The 19,087-nt window shown below is 37.8% G+C and overlaps 1 protein-coding gene and 1 pseudogene across 8 annotated transcripts in view; one reads left to right on the forward strand and one right to left on the reverse strand.

Moving 5' to 3' along the window:
* The window catches only part of INO80D (INO80 complex subunit D), a 90,459-nt gene that overhangs the window by 40,255 nt on the left and 31,117 nt on the right, over positions 1-19,087 (forward strand). The window lies entirely within an intron of this gene.
* On the reverse strand, positions 12,301-13,123 carry LOC138151602 (large ribosomal subunit protein eL29 pseudogene; annotated as a pseudogene).

Here is a 19,087-nt window from a genome sequence, read left to right on the forward strand (position 1 = left end):
GCAAAGAAAGTAATAGAGATAAATATTGTAAAAATTGACTCAGGGGGCAGCTAGGTGGTGCAGTGAATAGAGCACTGGTTCTAGAGTCAGGAGGACCTGAGTTCAAATCTGGCCTCAGACACTTAACACTACTAGCCATGTGACCTTGGGCAAATCACTTAACCCCAATTGCCAAGCATTCCCCCCCTCCAAAAAGCCCTTCCAAAAATTTTGACTCAGCAGGTCTTGGTGATTGAAGTATCTGAAGTATCAAGGGGTATTTTGGGTGAGAGAAGGTAGTAAAAGTAACCATAAGCATGGTAGTGTCACTGATATAGATGGGGAAGTTGGGACAGGCAAGTTTTGAATGGAGACTATTGATCATAAATCTTGGTCTGTAGGATCCTAAATCTAGAATTGTAAGGGGCCTCAGAGATCATCGAGTCCAATGCCCTCATTTTACAGGTGAGAACATAGGGATCAGAGAGATTAAGTGATTTGTCCATAGTCACAAATGGTAACACAGTCACAGACTGTGTGGTGCCTGAAAACAAGTCTTCTGACTTGAAGTCAGTATTTTAGCCACTTTGACTTTCAACTTCACTTTTAGATTCATTGAATCTAAAGGGACAAGAGCCCAGGGCAGTTCAGGTAAGATCTCTAGCAGGGAAACCAGAGATAAAGAATCAGGCAATAGAGATGGGCCTCCCTCAGAAAGATTACTAATCTTTAACAGAAAAACAACTCTCATTTATATAATAATTTATGGTTGTAAAAAGGCTTTAAATACACTATATACATTTGATTCAATAAAAAAAAAGCATTTATTAATCATTTATTATGTATCAGGCCTAGGCCAAGTGCTAGGGATACAAAGAAAGGTTAAAAAAAATTCCTACCCTCAAAAAGCTCACATTATGCATGGGGTGAAAACATGTAAGTAACTAGGTGACCCATGAGCTATATATGCAGAGCAGATGGGAGATAATCTCGGGGGCACAGGCACTAGCAACTGGGAAGATGACATTGCAAGATTATCGTGAGTCTCAGTGTCTGGGAGAATGGTGACACAGTTAACATGTAATAGAATAGTTGAGAGACAGGAAACACTAGTACAGAACAATGAGTTCTGTTTTGGATATGTTGGGTTTGAGATGATTATACAATATCCAGTTCAAGATCTCCAAAAGGCAGTTGATGATTTGGGACTGTAGTCTAGGAGAGTAAGATAAGATTTATACATCTGGGAATCATATGCATAGAAATGATAATTGAATGAATTGGAATTAGTGATCCCACTAAGGGATTTGGTATGGAGTGAGAAGAGAAGGGGGCCCATACCAGACACTGGGAAGTGGGGGTCAGGGTTAGGGTGGAGGATGGTTGGAGTGGTTGGAGGACCTGGCTTAAAAATTCATCTTTAATGCTGACTACCTATGCAACCTAGGGCAAGTTATTTAACTTCTCTAGAACTTAGTTTCCTCATCTGAAAAAGGAGGGTGTTGGACTAGATAGCCTCTTGAGGACACTTCCAATTCTAAATCTATGATCTCATGACACCTGTGGTTAGTGATATGGATGATGAACCAGCAAAGGAGACAGAGAAGGACCAGTTAGACAGGAGGAAACTGGAAGGAGTAGTCATAAGATCTCCCTTACTGCCAGTGTTTTTCTCCCTGAGATTGTCCTCAGTTTATCCTCTATATAGCTTGTTCATGCATAAGCGTTTGCCTGTTGTCTCCCTCTTTAGATTGTGAGCTCTCTAGGGGAAGGTACTGCTTTTGTCTTTCTATTTTATAGCCCCAGTACTTAGTACATGGCCTGACAGATAGTAGGTGCTTAATAAATTCTTGTGGACTTGACTATCCAGGAGAAGACTATCTACAGTAAGACACCTCACACCATAGAACAAGGTACCAGCCAGCTGGGTGGTTCAGTGAATAGGGTGATGGACCTGAGCCAGGAAAATCTGAGTTTAAATCTTGCCTCAGATTCTTGTTAGCTTTGTGATCCTGGGCAAGTCACTTAGCCTCACTCAGCCTCAGTTTCTTCTTTTGTAAAATGGATAATAGCACCTACCTCCCAGGGTTGTTGTGGGTATCAAATGAAATACCATGTAAAGAGCTTTGCAAACCTTAAAGTGCTAGATAAATAAATGCTAGCTATTAAGATAGATTTTAAATGGATACACAACTTATACATAAAGTAAGAAATTGTAAACAAATTAGAGGAGTGAGGAAGAAGCTACCTTTTACATCTATGGGTAAAGGAAGAGAGGATCATAGGAGATAAAATGAACAGTTTCAATGAGATAAAAATAAATAAAATGTTTTGTGCAAGCAAAGCCAATGCAGTTAAAATTAGAAAGGAAACAGGTAATTGTGGGGAAAATCTTTGCAGCAACTTCCTCTGATTCAGATCTCATATCCAAGAGGGTTATATAAGGAACTGATTCAAATTTGTAAGAACAAGATCCATTCCCCAATATATGAAAGGATAGGTATAAGCAGTTTTCCAATGAAGAAATTCAAGGTATCAACAACCCTGTAAAAATGCTCCAAATCACGAATAATTAGAGAAATGAAAATTTTATCAACTTCAGGATTCCACCTCACACTCATCAGATTGTCAGTTGCTGAGGCTGCAGTAAAGAAGCACATCAGTATACTGTTGTAGATGTAAATTGGTCTAGTTGTAAAGCACTTTGGAGCTATTCCTCCAAAGTCACTAAACTGCATGCCCTTTAATCCAGCAATGCCATTGCTAGGTCCATGACCTAAATAATTCAAAGAAAGAGGAAAAGACCTATATTTATGAAAATATTTATAAAAACTTTGTAGTGGCAAAGATCTGGAAACTAAGGGGTACTCTGTATTTCTGAAATGTCTAAACAAATGACTAAATGGCACATGAATTTAATGGAGTATTACTGTACTGTAAGAAATGACAAAAAAGATAGGTTCAGAGAAAACTTTGCATACTTTTATGAACTGATATAGTGAAATGAGCAAACCCAGAGCAATTTATGCAATAGTAAGAACATTGTAAAGACAAACAACTTTTAGGATTTAAGACCACTAACCAAAGAAATGGCCAATCACAAGTTGAGAGGAGTGATGATGAAGTGTGCTATGCACCTCTTGAAAAATAGACTCTCAAAATGTAGAGTAAGACACCTATTTTTTGGACATGACTAATGTGAGAATTTGTTTTGTTAACTAAGGCATATTTGGTCAAAAAGGTTTTCTTTTTTCTATTGGTGGGGAAAGGAAGTAAGTTGAGGATCAAGGATAGAGTAGCAAAATTGAAAATTTAGAGAATGAGAAGGGGGGGTCACTGTGGCATTTTTTTTAATGCAAAGAAGAGAACAAATGGAAGTTCAGAACAAATTAGCCAAGAATAACTTTGAAAGCTGCAGGTTAAATTTATTATAGAATTTTAAAATAAACTACATAACATACAGTCTGATATACAGTTCTTTTTCCCTTTCTACTATGTATGTGGAAATAAATGCCAATTTTCTTTAGTGTTTAAATTAAGAACTAAAATACAGAATTTATTTTAAAAAAAGAAGAACAAGGAGATCACCAGCAACTTTGGAAAGAGCAATTTCAATTGAATAAGGAGGATTTAGGAGAAAAGGCAAGGAGAGACATCTAGTGTAGGTGGCTTTCTCTAGTTTTTTAGCTGAGAAGAGTAGAGATACCAGATCAGAAGACATGGGTGTGTTTGTAGGTAGATAGGGAGGGCCTGAAGATAAGAAAAAGGATAGTGATAATACTGAGAGCTGTTAGAAAATTGGGGGAGGAGAAGAGATCAAAGGAGTATGAAGTGAAAGGTGTTGGTCTGGGAAAGGGAAAGAGCCTTTTTATGAAGTCTGGAGTAAAGGAGAATATAATGAGGAAAGGAAGAGGGAACTCTTGAGGAATGGGGATATAAATAAAAGAAAGTAAGATTATAGGATCAAAGCATATTGTTCTTAAAATTTTTTTTGTTTCATGTTTTTTCTTTTGTTCTGTGTCTTTCACAGTATGACTGATATGGGAATGTGTTTTGCATAACTGCACATGTATAACCCATATCAAATTGTTTACTTTCTCAGGGAGAGGGGAGTTGAGGAAGGGAGGGAGAAAATTTGGAGCTCAAAATTTTTTAAAAAATTGAATGTTTAAAATGGTCTTTACATGTAATTGGAAAAAATATTATTACAAAAGGAAAATATCCATTAAAAAAAGACTGTAGCTCTCAATGAGCTTACTTTCTTTTTTCCCATTTATTTTTATTAATTATTAATTTTTAGTTTTCAACACTCACTTCCATAAGCTTTTCAGTTTTAAATTCTCTCCCCCTCACTCTTCCCTAGGATGGCATGCCATCTGATATAGGCTCTACATATACATTATATTAAACATTTTCATATCAGTCATGTTGTGAAGAAGAATTAGGACCAATGGGAGGAACCACAAGAAAGAAGAAACAAAACAACAACAAAAGAGAGCAAATAGTATGCTTTCAATCTGCATTCAGACTTCATAGTTCTTTCTCTGAATGTGAACAGCATTTTCCATCATAAATCTTTGGAATTTTCTTAGATCTTTGCATTGCTGAGAAGAGCCAAATCTGAAAGTTAGTCACTGTGCAGTGTGGCTGTTACTATGTACAGTGTTCTCCTGGTTCTGCTCACTTCACTCAACATCAGTTCCTATAAGTCTTTCCAGGTTTTTCTGAACTCTGCCTGCTCATCATTTCTTATAGCACAACATTCCGTTACATTCATATATCACAACTTTTTCAGTCATTCCCCAATTGATGGGCATTCCCTCAATTTTCAATTCTTGGCCACCACAAAAAGAGCTGCTCCTTTCCCCATTTTTATGATCCTTTTGGGATACAGACCTATAAGTGGTGTTGCTGGGTCAAAGGGTATGCACAGTTTTATAGACCTTTGGGCATAGTTTCAAATTGCTCTCCAGAACTGTTGGATCAGTTCACAACAAAGAGCTTACTTTATAATTGGGGTAGACAATATAAAGGAAAGGTGAGAGGGTTAGAGGGAAGAATGTAGAGAAGAAGGAAAGAGTTGCCTGGATAGGGCTGCTAGTGATGAAGTAGAGTAGTCCTGCAAGTAAGCTAAACTGGGAGTGATGGGAACATTTGGAACAGAAATTGTGGAAAATTAAATATTCCATTCTGTGAGGGAAGAGTGGAATTGTTGCCATGCTTCAGTGAGGGCCTAATTCAGATTTGATCACATAAGTTTATAGTGCAGAAACCAATCTTCCTGATTTCATTATTTCCTTCAGCCCTGTTCAGGATAGTATGAATAGGAACAAAGAAAGTAGATGGTAGGAGTAATACAGAGTTGGGATTTAAAAAGGTATGACTCATGATAAGATATGGGGGCAAGAGATTCTACAGTAGAAGATAGTATAGTTGAATTTTTTAATCAAGGGGTCGGTATAGAGAAAGGAACAAAATCTAGTCAGTGCATGGGTGATAGCCTAGCAAAAAATTAAGAGGTGAAGGGAATGGAGGTCTTATTAAGGACAAAGAACAGGGCATAGGGGAAAATGGAATGATAAAGGATTTGATTGCATAAAAGCCAGTAATTGTGGTATATATTTTAGAAAGAAATTTTAGATTATTAAATGAAAAATATGGCAGAAATTAATTATTCTGTAGTTAAAATAATTTGACTTCATCTGCTTTTACATCTTTCTTATGTCTAAAACTGTTTCATTTGCTTCTTTCAGATAAGATAGGATAAACACATGTTATGCATATTGTTAATGTGGAGTTTGAAGCTTTGTTTTTTTTTTTAAACATTAAAAGAACCCATTATTAAGTAGTGGTAGTGTAAAGCCAAGCATGAGCAGTTTTCCAGAGGACTGCTGCTGTGAACAGCTTCAGAGTTCTGATTACATAGTATAGTGAACTCTTTATTCAGCAGTAAATTAAAGCAAACCATACACAGAAATCAAAGTATAGCATTCACAATGTTATGACATAACAACTTATCACTAAAATGGCCACATAGTTTTCACCCAAGTGGTCACATAGTTTTAAGCAACAGCTATCTTTCAGTAAAAACTTAATCATCCTTAAGGAGGTAAGCCTCCTTAATGGACACAAAGTACAAAGGTCAAAGTTCTCCCCCCCCAGCTCATATTGTCTTAATCTATCAGTCAAAAAGTCTTCTTTCTTCTTAATTGGAGATTAGTTTCCATCATGCTGAAGAGATACAGGATACAGAGTACAAAGTCCTCCCACCCCTAAGCCACAGTAAATCATGATCTTCTCAGTTTGCATTAAATACCCAAGGAAATCTTTATCTTAACTTTATCTTGACTCAGCTCTCAGATTCCATGCTTCCTCTTCCCTGGTCCCAACTCCTGCCTGAATCTACCCAACTGTCACCTGGATTCAAGGGCAGGCAGATCTCAGTTCCTTGTCCAGTTCTTCATCCAGTTCCTTGTCCAGTTCCCATTCCATATTGAAACTCACAGTGTCCAGTCCACTTCAAGTCCTTGTTTCTGTTCCTGGGAAGACCAAGCTTAACAAAGCCACAGTAACATGTATACACATTGCTGGCACCATCACCAATTCACTTTCTGCCTGTGAAATCAATACAAATGCAAAAACAACGTCTGAGAAATCAACACAAATTGTCATTATAGTCCCAGGACCTCTGAAAACATCAGTAAGGCCATCCTCTAGGACTTCCATAAACATACAACAAGAAAATCATCTTTCAGGGCTTCTGAACCAGCAGTAAGGTCCCAGGGCTTCTGTAACAACAGCAAGGTCCTCCATCAGCAGATGAATCTGACAAAGTAACACTGAAATAGACAAAGTACTGGCACCACAGCCATGCTTCCTCCCAGTTTCTCTCTCAGCCTGGGTTTCTCCTTATATATGATCATTAAGTTCCTAACTGTTCTACCCCTTCCTGTTGCATTAGCAACAGGGGTTCACGAGTTCTGTTTCTTAGCACAAGACTTGATATAATTATGGGCAAGAAACTTAAACTGAAACTGGGTGCTAAATAATTAAATAGCTGAAACAAGGTGTTAACTACTTCTTTTCTTGCCATTACAGGTAGGTACTGGGCAAAAGTATGTTATTCAATTATTATACAATATATAATATTTATATGATATACATATATAATATAATTATATAACATACAATATTATAAAATATATAATAATTCAATTCCTCAAGAAATCAGTTTGTGGAAATAATATGGGTCTGAGTGAGTAATGCTAAAAGTAATTAAAAGTTAGGTTTATTTGTCCATCATGTGTCTTTTATAGTTTTTCTCTGACCTAAGTTGATTATTTCTAAAAAGTCTGAATTACTTGCCAATATTTTTTATTTCATTTTACATGTAATCCTCCTCAATCCTTTTGTATCTTGATCCGAAGTAGAAATGTAAATGGCCATCAGTATGTAAATTTGATACTTTGTGCACTTCAATTAATAACCATTTTTGCAAACCTGTAATTGAAAAATTCTTAAATGATACTTACATGCCTTTACACTCTAATCAATTAATCTTACTCATTCTTCAACTCATTCTTCAACTTTTCTAATTTTCTGATGAAAAATTGTCATATGTTCTTTATTCTAGTATTGTGCATTTCATACCTCCAGCAAATAAATTTCCCCATAAGTCACCATGCTGTAGTGAAAAAAATATGAGTTAAGTGACCTACATTTTCATTGTGGCTCTGTCACTAATAAAGAATAACCTTGGAAAAAGCTTTAGAATAGACGTGCAACAAGGTCAGGCAGCCTGAGATGCAGTAAAATTACATCAAGTTTTTTAAATCGAATATGAGCTATTATTAAGACACTTGCTTAGAGCATACCAAGCTTGGAGGGATAGAAAATATATAAAATATACATCTACTATCCCAAGTGTACCATGCCATTAGGACAGGAGGTTTTCATTTTATGTACCTGTTTCCACAAAACTACATAGGGCACTAACTTAAAAGGGTGAAGTGATCTGTTAATAGTTTTATATGTAGACATTTATACATACATATTAATCTATTTTGAATGTGTGTACACACACAGACACACACACATATGTGTATATATATATATATATATATATATATATCACCTTATTTGAGCTCAACTACCCTGTGAAGTAGGTACTGTAATTATTTCTATTATATAAATTAGAAACTGAGGTTAAGGAAGCTTAAATGATTTGCTCTGTGGTCACACAGCTAGTAAATATCTGAGCCAGGATTTGAAACTTGGTCTTTCTGATTCCAAGTCTAGTATTTTATACCTGTACTAAAAGAAATGTTGATGTTAATTAGATCACAGATCCACCAAAGTACACCAAGAAAACCATTTCTCCTTTTCTATTGTTGCTTTTCAAAATATATTTTTTATCAATATCTTTTATGTCACGTACACATCCCAAGACACTGTTAACTTACCTCATTTCTCTCTTATGAGAAAGAATAAAAGAGGTAAACAAATTTCAGCATAACATGTTAGATAGATAGACAGATGGATAAAATAATTATTAGGCATTTATATACCAGTCATTATACTAGGAATTGGGGATATAAAGGCAACCAAGTAACCAAGATAATCATTGCCTTCGAAAAACTTATATTCTAACTGAGGACAACAATACTAAAACAGGGCAAATTCTGTGTGTACAACAATGGCAGGTATGGAGATGTCCTGAAAGTGTGTTAGAACTTCAGATCCTGGCAAGATGGAGTCAGAGGTGGCTTGGCAGGGCACTGTGTGGTTCCTTGGTTTCCAAGTTCAGGTGTGGAGGATGAGGAGATGATGTCATGGTGTCGAGATAACCAGGAAATGCAATCTAATGGCACCTGCAGTACTGTGCATCTTCAGTGTACCCAGTGCCTGCCAGGGATTGGGCATACCTGCCATCTGATATCTCTTCCAAACTTAAGTCTTCATAACTTTGTGGCAATTTCCTTCCTCCCCTCTCCCCAAGTTCTTTCCATTTATATCATCATAATATTATTTTATGGTTCTGTTTTTTTTTAAATTTATTTTTAGTTTTCAACATTCATCTCCACAAGATATTGAGTTACAATTTTTTCTCTCCCCGCCTTTCCCCTACCCCCCACCCCAAATCAGCAAGCCTACTGAATACCTCTTCCCCCAATCTGCTCTCTTATATCCTCCCATTCACTTCCCCTAACTTTCTAGTAGGGCAATATGGGCCTCTATACCCCAGTACCAATATATCCTATTTCCCAGTTGCATGTAAAAAAACAATTTTTAAACATTTGTTTTTAAAACTTTGGCTTCCAGATTTTTTTCTCCTTCCCTCCTCAGCCACCCCCACTGGGAAGACAAACAATTCGGTATAGATTGCACATGTGTAGTTACCCAAATCTCCCCCATAGTAGTTATATTGTGACAGACCAACTACACTTCCCTCCATCCCATCCCACCCCCACCCACTCCACCTTCTCCCTCAGCCACATCCCTCTTCAAAAATGCATGCCTCTAATACCCCTCTCCCCCAATTGGCCCTCCCCTCTATCCTCCCTTCTCCTCCCCCCCCCCTCCCCCGCCATTATCCTGTACGGTAAGATACCCAAGTGAGTGTGTATGTTATTCCCTCCTTAGACCAAATTCAATGAGAATCAGGTTGTCCCATTGCCTTTCACCTTCCTATTCTTCCCCTCCATTGTAACAATTTTCTCTTGCCTCTTTTATATGAGATAATTTACCCTAATCTGTTGCTCCCTTTCTTCTTCTCCCAATAAATTCCTCTCTCACCTCTTAATTTTATTTTTTAGATATTATTCCTTCATATTCAACTCATCCTGTGCCCTTTATGTATACATGAACATACAAAGGCCCACCCTCATATATATATATTTATATATATATATATATATATATTTATATACACATACATCCTCCTATACATACTTATATATGTATACATATATATGCATATATATTTCCTTCAGCTATCCTCATACTGAGAAAAGTCTCATGAGTTAAAATTGTTGCTTTTCCATGTAGGAATGTAAAAAGTTCAACTTTAATAAGTTCCTTTTTGATTTCTTTTTCCTGTTTACCTTCTCATGCTTCTCTTGCTTCTTGTATTTGAAAGTCAAATTTTCTGTTCAGCTCAGGTTTTTTCATCAAGAATGCTTGAAAGTCCTCTATTTCATTGAATGACCATATTTTTTCTTATAGCATTATACTCAGTTTTGCTGGGTAGGTGATACTTGGTTTTAATCCCAGCTCCTTTGACCTCCGGAATATCATATTCCAAGCCCTTCAATCCCTTAATGTAGAAGCTGCCAGATCCTGGGTTATCCTGATTGTGTTTCCACAATATTCAAATTCTTTCTTCCTGACTGTTTGCAGTATTTTCTCCTTGACCTCGGAATTCTGGAATTTGGCTATAATATTCCTAGGAGTTTTCTTTTTGGGATCTTTTTCAAGAAGCAATTGGTGAATTCTTTCAATTTCTATTTCGCCCTCTGATTCTAGAATATCAGGGCAATTTTGCTTGATAATTTCTTGAAAAATGGTGTCTAGACTCTTTTTTGGATCATGGCTTTCAGGTAGACCAATAATTTTTAAATTATCTCTCCTGTATCTATTTTCCAGGTTAGTGGTTTTTCCAGTGAGATATTTCACATTGCCTTCTATTTTTTCATTTGTTTGGATCTGTTTTATAGTATCCTGGTTTCTCATAAAGTCATTAGCTTTCAATTGCTCCAATCTAATTTTGAAGGAGTTATTCTCTTCAGTGAATTTTTAAATTCATTTTCCATGTGGCAAATTTGGCTTTTTAAAGAATTCTTCTCCTCATTGGCTTTTTGGGCCTCTTTTGCCATTTGAGTTAGTCTATTTTTTAAGGTGTTTTTTCTTCAGCGTATTTTTGGGTCTCCTTCAACAGGCTGTTGACTCACTTTTCATGATTTTCTACATCATTCTAATTTCCCAATTTTTCCTCCACTTCTCTTACTTGATTTTCAAAATCCTTCTTGAGCTCCTCCATGGCCTATAACTAGTTCAGTTTTTTGGAGGATTTTGATGCAGGAATTCTGACTTCAATGTCTTCCTCCCACTTCATACCTTCATCCTTTTTGTCCCTTAAAAAGGATTCTATCATCTGTTTGTGCTTCTGTTGTTTGCTCATTTTGGCAGCCAGTTACTTGATTTTTGAGCTCTTTGCCACAGTAGAACTCTGCTTCCAGAATGGGAGAGAGCTATGTCCCAAATAACTGGGGTTTTTGCAGCTGCCAGAGTCATTAGATGAGTGCCCTCTCTACAGTCCCCACATGCTCTGGCTCACTGGTCACACACCCCAGGACCACCACCCAAGACCGCAATCCAGATCCAAGCAGGTCAAAACAAGAGTGCTTAGCCTCTGAATGGTTGCTTGGTCCCACTACAATCTGTAGTTCAGGAGTTCTGGAAGCAGCCACAAGGCAGTGGCTGCATCCACCGTGCCTCCTGTTTCTCACTCTGGGAATAGCAGTTGGACCCCACTCTTCTATCTTCCCCCTTGACCAACCAAGTTCCACAGTGACATTTTACTTTGTCTTTGGCATTTATAAATTGAGAAGTCTGGAAACCCTTACAGCTGCTGGTGATTTACTCTAATGAAGTCTGCTCTAGCTGTGCTAGTTGGGGGCGATCCTGGGGCTGAAACCCCAGCTCAAGCTGGACTGCCCTCGGCCTGCCCAGCTTTCTTCAGCAGGAGATTTGTTTCTCTCTGTCACTTTGTGGGTTCTGAAGCTCTAAAGTTTTTTAGAGTCATTTTTTACATGTATTGGAGGAGGTGGAAGCCAGAGCTGCACAGAAGTCCTGTTTCTACTCCAGCATTTTCTCTGGTTCTGTTTTACTTCACTTTTCATTAGTTCACTTAAATCTTTGCATACTTTTCTCTTTTCCTTTTGTTCATCACTTCTTACAGCAATGTAAAATTCTGTTATATTCATATACCACACTTTGGCCATTTCTCAGTCAATGGGCACCTACTTTGTTTCTAGTCATTGGCTGCTCCCAAAAGTGGTATGATCGATATTTTAGGACATTAACAAAAACTTATTCTTGTGAACTGGTCTTTCTTCAATAGTAGGTATGTATGGAACTATTCTTTCTGGTTTTTTGACATTGACTAGCAATGACATATCTGAGTCAAAAAGTATGAACATTTTAGTTTTTAAAAAATTCACATAATTCTAAATTATTTTCCAAAATGATTGGACCGATTCTCCATCCCACCAGTATTCTACTAGAGTGCCCTCTTTTTTTATGACTCATTATTTTCTTTATTTGTACAAAATAGTAAATAATCATACCCTGGCTGGGAAAAAAGGGAGTTTTAGCTTTAAATAAGTCCTTCTGTTCTGAAGCATCTATTTTGAAGGCTTGGGATCAGCAGTTTTAGCCCCAGCATCTTTGGGTTTGGACTCAGCAGGCTTAGCAGCCTTAGAATCAGACTTGGCTGCCTTGGGATCGGACTTGGCAGCCTTGGAATCAGACTTGGCGACCTTGGGGTCAGACTTGGCGACCTTGGGGTCAGACTTGGTGGCCTTAGTATCAGATTTGGTGGCCTTGGGGCCAGATTTGGTAACCTTGGGATCTGACTTACTGACCTTGGTGGCAGACTTGGCAGCTTTGGGGTCAGTGGGCTTGGTAGACGTGGTGTCAGTGGTTCTGGCAACCTTAGAGTCAGGCTTTGTGATGCTGGAGCCTGGATGTTTGATGCCGATCCTAGGACCTGGACTCTTGGTAACCATCTTGTGGCCAGCATGCCAGGTGCTGTCCTTGGGGATCTTGGGCCTGAGGAGCTTGGCTTTGGAGGCCTTGGTGTTCAGGGCCTTGATGGCCTTTGCACGGGCCTTGATGGCTTTGGCGTTGTTGGCCTGCATCTTTTTCAGCCCCTTCTTATTGTGTTTCTTGGCAAAACGCATGTTTCTCAGAAACTTGGGGTCAACCCCTTTCAGAGACTCGTATCTTTGTGACCTAGGTTTCTTGATGCCATTTCTGTGCCATTTTCTTGATTGGTTGTGAGTGGTATGGTTCTTAGACTTAGCCATCTTTTACACCGCAGCCTGCGCTAACAGGCACTCCACCGACCGGAAGAGGCCAAAGGGAGAGCTAGAGTGCCCTCTTGGGAATTGACTCTTCCTAATATATATTTGGGTTAATTTCCTATTTGTTTAAGATGTCAGATGTTAAGTAGAGATATTTGATGCAAAGATTCCCCATCCCAATTTGAGAGTTTCCCATATTATCCTATTTGCATTGATTATGTTCATATAAAAGCTTTTAAATTTCTATAATTGAAATTATCCTTTATCTTTTGGATTTTCTTTATCTCCTTTTTGTTTAAGAACTCCTAGGTAGAGCTATAAAAGAGATCTCCATCTTTTTCCTCCAGTCTTTCTACTTTTTTTGCCCTATTCCTAGTTAAATAATTTATGTAAACAGGTGTTTACATCAAAGCAAAGCTCTTCTTAATAGCTATACTTTTTAGGACGAGGAGTATAAAAAGTACATTTCTGAAATTCTTTCCTGATCCTGTAGTTTCCACATACTAAGCTGTAATTATTTTAGTGGCATCTGCTCTAATAGAACACACCCACCTCCTCATGGGTATTTTTATTTAGATCAGTATACTGAATATCTTTTATTGTGTTGCAGGCAATATAAGTCCTGTCTTTAAGGTATTTTTTTTAACCTGCTTGAGATAAGAGAAACAATGTGTGAAAATTTAGAGGAATAGTTTTAAAAGTTATCTTGTTTTCTTTAGATGGTTAAATTGAAATAGGGTCAGTGGCCTAAAAAACTGACTACTGTATAAATAATACTGTCTTCCCAATTCAGTTAGTCGGAATGCACACAGCTTGATGTAGACAGCTGATTCCCTTCTAGTTAATTTCTTAGCTAAATTAGTCAGTATATAAAAGTGAAATTTGACCCTCTTGAGTATGTGGGATATTAACACTGAAAAAAAGTGGTTTGTAAAAGATTTCTCAGGATAATGTGCTTGTGATCATACTACAATATGATTCCTCCTGATTGAGAATAGGAAAGCATGAAGTAGTTCTAAAACCTAAGGAATTTCTTGTGGTAAATTTCTAATTTTTTTTAAATTTCTTAATTTTTTTTCTTCTTTGTAGTGTTTTATATGGGAATAGTACCCTTGTTTGTATAGTGTTACCTATAGAAAATTAACGTTACAATAGATCTTAAACCACTATAGAAATTTATACTTGGAATTTTCATCACATATTAGGTTTTCTAAGGGATTTTTCCTAAGCTGATTTTTTTTGTTTATTTGTTTACTCATTTGAAGGATACAGATGGATGAGATAATGGTCAGATGGAAGTCAGCATTTTATCAACTTTTTTTTTTTTAGTCTTAATTTTGGGAGTATGCAATCTTACTGTGTAGGGATAGCATATTTCATTTTCAATTGTAGTTGAAAAGGTAAAATGAAATCTGTTACAAACTTCTGAAGTAGGATTGCAGGCTGTCTCACATGTATCCGTGCTTGTTTTGACACTTTGATGGATCTCTGATATCATCTATGTGGATACTTCTTCAATTCATGTAAAATACAGACCATTCATGCCTTCTGTTATGCAATTCTTACTTTGTATATATAAATCCTCCATAAGGGTAGATATCTTGGCTCTCCTAGTGAACCTCTTTTTACTTATCAGGGATGGACAGTTAACACAATCTGCCCCTGAGATCCTACTCAAACTTTTTCTAGTTGAGTAGAACCTGTCACAGCTTGTGTTTCACTGACAGAGCTTTGCTGTCTCAGCACCACTGAAAAGCTTGAGAGTCAGTACTTTTGTGGAGAAAACATCCCTATGTAGTACTTATGGTTTACATACTGATAATAGTTCCAGAGCTGGAGGGGACCTTGGCGTCTTCTGGTCTCCCCTCCCTTCCCCTGTTGGTTCCCCTCATTTTCATGGGTAGGACACTGAAATCCAGAGAGAGAAAGCAACTTGCTCAAGATCACTAAGTGGCAGCTAGGATGTAAGCTGGCATTGGCCCTCCAGCCTCCAAATCTGGGTTCTTTTCATTATTCTTTGCTATACTGTGGCAGACTTGGGTCACACACAGGCTATTCACCACCTGATGTCCTGTCTCCCTCCTGGCCTGTCCTTAGCTGTAAAATGGGGATTTGGACCAGTGAGTTATGAAGAACTTTCAAACACTAGATTCTGGGATCCTATAGCAAGATCTCCAAGTGCCAAGGATCTGAGATGAGCCCAACTTGGGACCCCACCATCTGAGGGGACCTTAGGTCAGTCGCAAATCTTTCAGTGCTCTAGTCAGCTCTCTATAATTTTACATTACTGCTGACTTGGTTACCCCTTCACTGAAAAAACTTGTGGCAGAATTTGAAAGATTGTAGACTATTAGTTACAGTTAGCTAATCACCTTGGGCCCACTTTCTCTCTTCCCTTTTCCCCAGCCCCTAGGCAAATGTTCTTGGTCTGCCACATCCCCCTCCTATACTACAAGCATACTTAACTCGAGGAAGTCCTCCTGACTGCATCAGTTTGGCTTTTGTTGTTAACTTTTTAACTTGATTTCACCTTTACACAAATGTGAAGGGAAAGCATTCCATGGGATTTGCCCTGGTCTGCCACCTTCTAGGGATAGCCCAGAAATATTAAATGCCTGAGTCTAGTGGATTATATACCCAAGGATCATTTGTTGATGGGGAGGTGTAGGAGTGTGGTATGATTCGTCAAGAATGTAAACTGAGGTTTACTTAACAATGAGTTATATGCTTACAGAAACAAGGAAAGAATTTTGCTTTGAGTAGGTTCATCACCATTGTGAAGTAGTAGTTACTTTTATTTTTTCTAATTTATGAATATTAAGTGATGCTTTGCATTTTCATAATGTTTCTTGCCCTGGAGTTTCTAAATCATTTAAAGGGAATATAATAGGGATAATTTTCATTATTATGATTATATGTCTTACACAGTTTGTTTTTAGAATGGTGAGTGTAGTATCTGTATCTCTGCTCTTTTGCCAACTCTGTAAACACCCTCTCCAGCCAGTTTTTTTCCCTTTGCTTTTCAGATAACCTACTCCCTACTTAGTAAATTCTCCAGAGCTATGCTCATAATTCTATCTCAGCTCAGTAAATTATATCCCTTAACTGTGCTGTATTTTCCTAGCTTGCCATTTACAAAATATCTATTCTTGTATCTTGTCATCTCTACTGATGCCTCCCAAATGACCAGTTCTGGCCTCGACCTCTTACCCACATTCCAGCTTCTTATTTTTCCATCATCACCTTAAAAACATCATCTCCAGGGGCGGCCAGGTGTCTCAGTAAGATCACCGGCTCCAGTGTTGGGATGACCTGGGGATCGAATCCGGGCTCAGATACTTAGCACCACACCCAGAAATAACTGGCCATGTAACCTTGAGCAAGTTACTTAACCCCGATTGCTTTAAAAAAAAAAACAAACCCGTATATTAAATGTTATTACAAAGTAATAACAAAATTGTCATTTGGGCAACCTTCTGAATTTCTGGGGCGGCCAGGTGGCTCAGCGAGTAAGAGCACTGGCTCCAGTGTCAGGATGACATGTGAATCGAATCCGGGCTCAGATACTCAGCACCACACCCAGAAATAACTGGCCGTGTAACCTTGAGCAAGTTACTTAACCCTGATTGCTTTAAAAAAAAAAAAACATCATCTCCCTCCTTGAAAGCTGGCTTTTCCTTCCAACTTCCTTAGCCATCAGTTTGTATCACCATTTCCTGAGTTATCCTTGTTCAAGGTCATAACCTTCTGCTTCTTCATCTTCCATATCTAGTCAACCATTAAATTCTGACTATTTTCCCTTCCTAATATTTCTCACATGGATTTCTTCTTTCCATTCTCCCTGCTATCACCAAATCCAGGCTCTCATAATGTTTTACCTAGATATACAATAGCCTCCCAGTTGATCTCTTCCTCTAGTCTCTTCCCTCTCTAGTGCTGCCATACTAATTTTCCTGATAGATCACTTTAATCTTGTTGCTCTCTTGTTCAAAAAACTTCACTGACTTTCCATTTTCTTCAAGATAACTTTTAACCCTAGTACTCATGACCTTCCACAGTTTGCCTCTAGCCTTCTTTTTCTTAGGCAGATTTTCCATTATCCCCCAATATTAGCTCTGTTCCTGGCAAGTTATTCTTCTCTCTGTCCTTTGAACCAATATTGCTAGCTTCTAAAGCTAGAAGAGATCTCTGTCCAGTTGTGTCATTTTGTAGGAGAAAAAGCTAAAGACCAGAAAAGTAAGTGACTCATTCAGGTCACCAGTTTAATCAGTGGCAGAAGTAGAAGTGGTCTTCCCCTGCACTGTGCTATACTTCCTCTAATAATGCCCTTTTCTTCCACTTCATTCCTTACTACCCATTCTTCAGGAAGCCATTAAGATCACTTCAGACTGCAGCAACAGGTCCTGTCTTTGACTTCCTGTAACACTTATCAGTTGTGACCCTCTTACTCCTTAACATTATGGTATGTGTTTTCATATATGTGTGTGCCTGTGTACACATATGTACACATATGAAAATATGTAAGTTTTAAAAATGTATCTAGGTATACACATATATGCATACATCCAAAAATGCCTGACTTTGCAACTAGATTGTAAGTTACTTCAGGGAAGAAACCTTGTTTTATACTTTTTTATTGGCACCCATCACAAATAACAAAATAGATATTCAATAATATTTATTGAATGACTGAAAGAATGGAGTGGATTCTTTGATTTGCCTATCCTATGATGTGCCTATGAAAGAGAAAGATTTGAAAGCTTTACCATCCTACTTCTATCAAAAAATTAGTAGTATATTGTTTGTTGAACAATTCTGGGCACTGTGGTATCACAAGAGAAAGAAAATATGGGGGGCGGCCAGGTAGCACAGCGAGTAAGAGCACCGGCTCCAGTGTTGAGAAGACCTGGAGATCGAATCCCGGGCTCAGACACTTAGCACCCACCCAGAAACACCTGGCCGTGTAACCTTGAGCAAGTTACTTAACCCCAATTGCTTAGGGGTGGCCAGGTGGCTCAGCGAGTAAGAGCATCGGCTCCAGTGTTAGGACGACCTGGAGATCAAATCCTGGGTTCAGGCGCTCAGCACCACACCCAGAAATAACTGGCCGTGTAACCTTGAGCAAGTTACTTAACCCTGATTGCTTTAAAAAAAAAAAAAAAGAAAATATGCTGCTTTTAGTTCTAGATGGGAAGAGAAAATTGAATTATAATTGCACAGTACTATATGAGTCCTCAGAATCCTACCTGTAGTGAGTTTCATATATCACTAGGAAGATCTTTCAAATGCTAGATTCTGGGATCCTGTGATCCTTTTCTGTGGAGCTAAAACGATATCAATAGTTTTGTAATATGGAAGAAAGTGGAGCTAATCTATAATCTTACCAATGTAGACAGTTCCCTTCAATGTTGCAGAGTAAAACTCCCCCATGTCTTCTTAGCCCATTGACTATGTCTTCCCATAAATCTAATATGACTTAGAAATGGAGATTGTTCCTGTATCTTACTCTCTCTTTTATCACAGCAGAGGTTAATTGATAATCCACAAAGACTAAGTGTTTGTCAGAATTAGAGCAGTAAAAACCAGCTCATAGATTGCTACTTTTATATTGAGCAGGGAGGAGTTGAACATAGCACCAAAAAAAGTGTCAGACATCTGAAAAAGGTCAACTCTTTGATATTATGTTGCTAAAATTCAAAGCAATGTTTCTGTCGTGACCTTTCTTTTATGAAATTATGCTGAGTGCTTCCTCATAACTGTTGCTTGATTTAAAGGCCTGTCTTTTACTGAGACATTTACAGTAAGTAAAGGTAAAGATATGGATTTCATTCTTTTCCAGAAGTCCCTTGACAATTAAATATGTCGAAGACGTGATGATGTATTGGTTCAGTCTCTAATTATGATGTGTTAAGAAGGTTAAGCATCTTAAAATTCAGAAGGCATATTAAAGTGTCTTCACTGTCTGATTCTTTTATGAAAAACTGGGTTTGTTCCTATTTAGTGGAGTTCTATTAAGTCTTGCT

Source organism: Petaurus breviceps, unplaced genomic scaffold (genome assembly GCF_028583685.1).
Source record: "Petaurus breviceps papuanus isolate PSGF00001 unplaced genomic scaffold, PetGlider_PUasm1.0 90903, whole genome shotgun sequence".
Classification (NCBI taxonomy): Eukaryota; Metazoa; Chordata; class Mammalia; order Diprotodontia; family Petauridae; genus Petaurus; species Petaurus breviceps.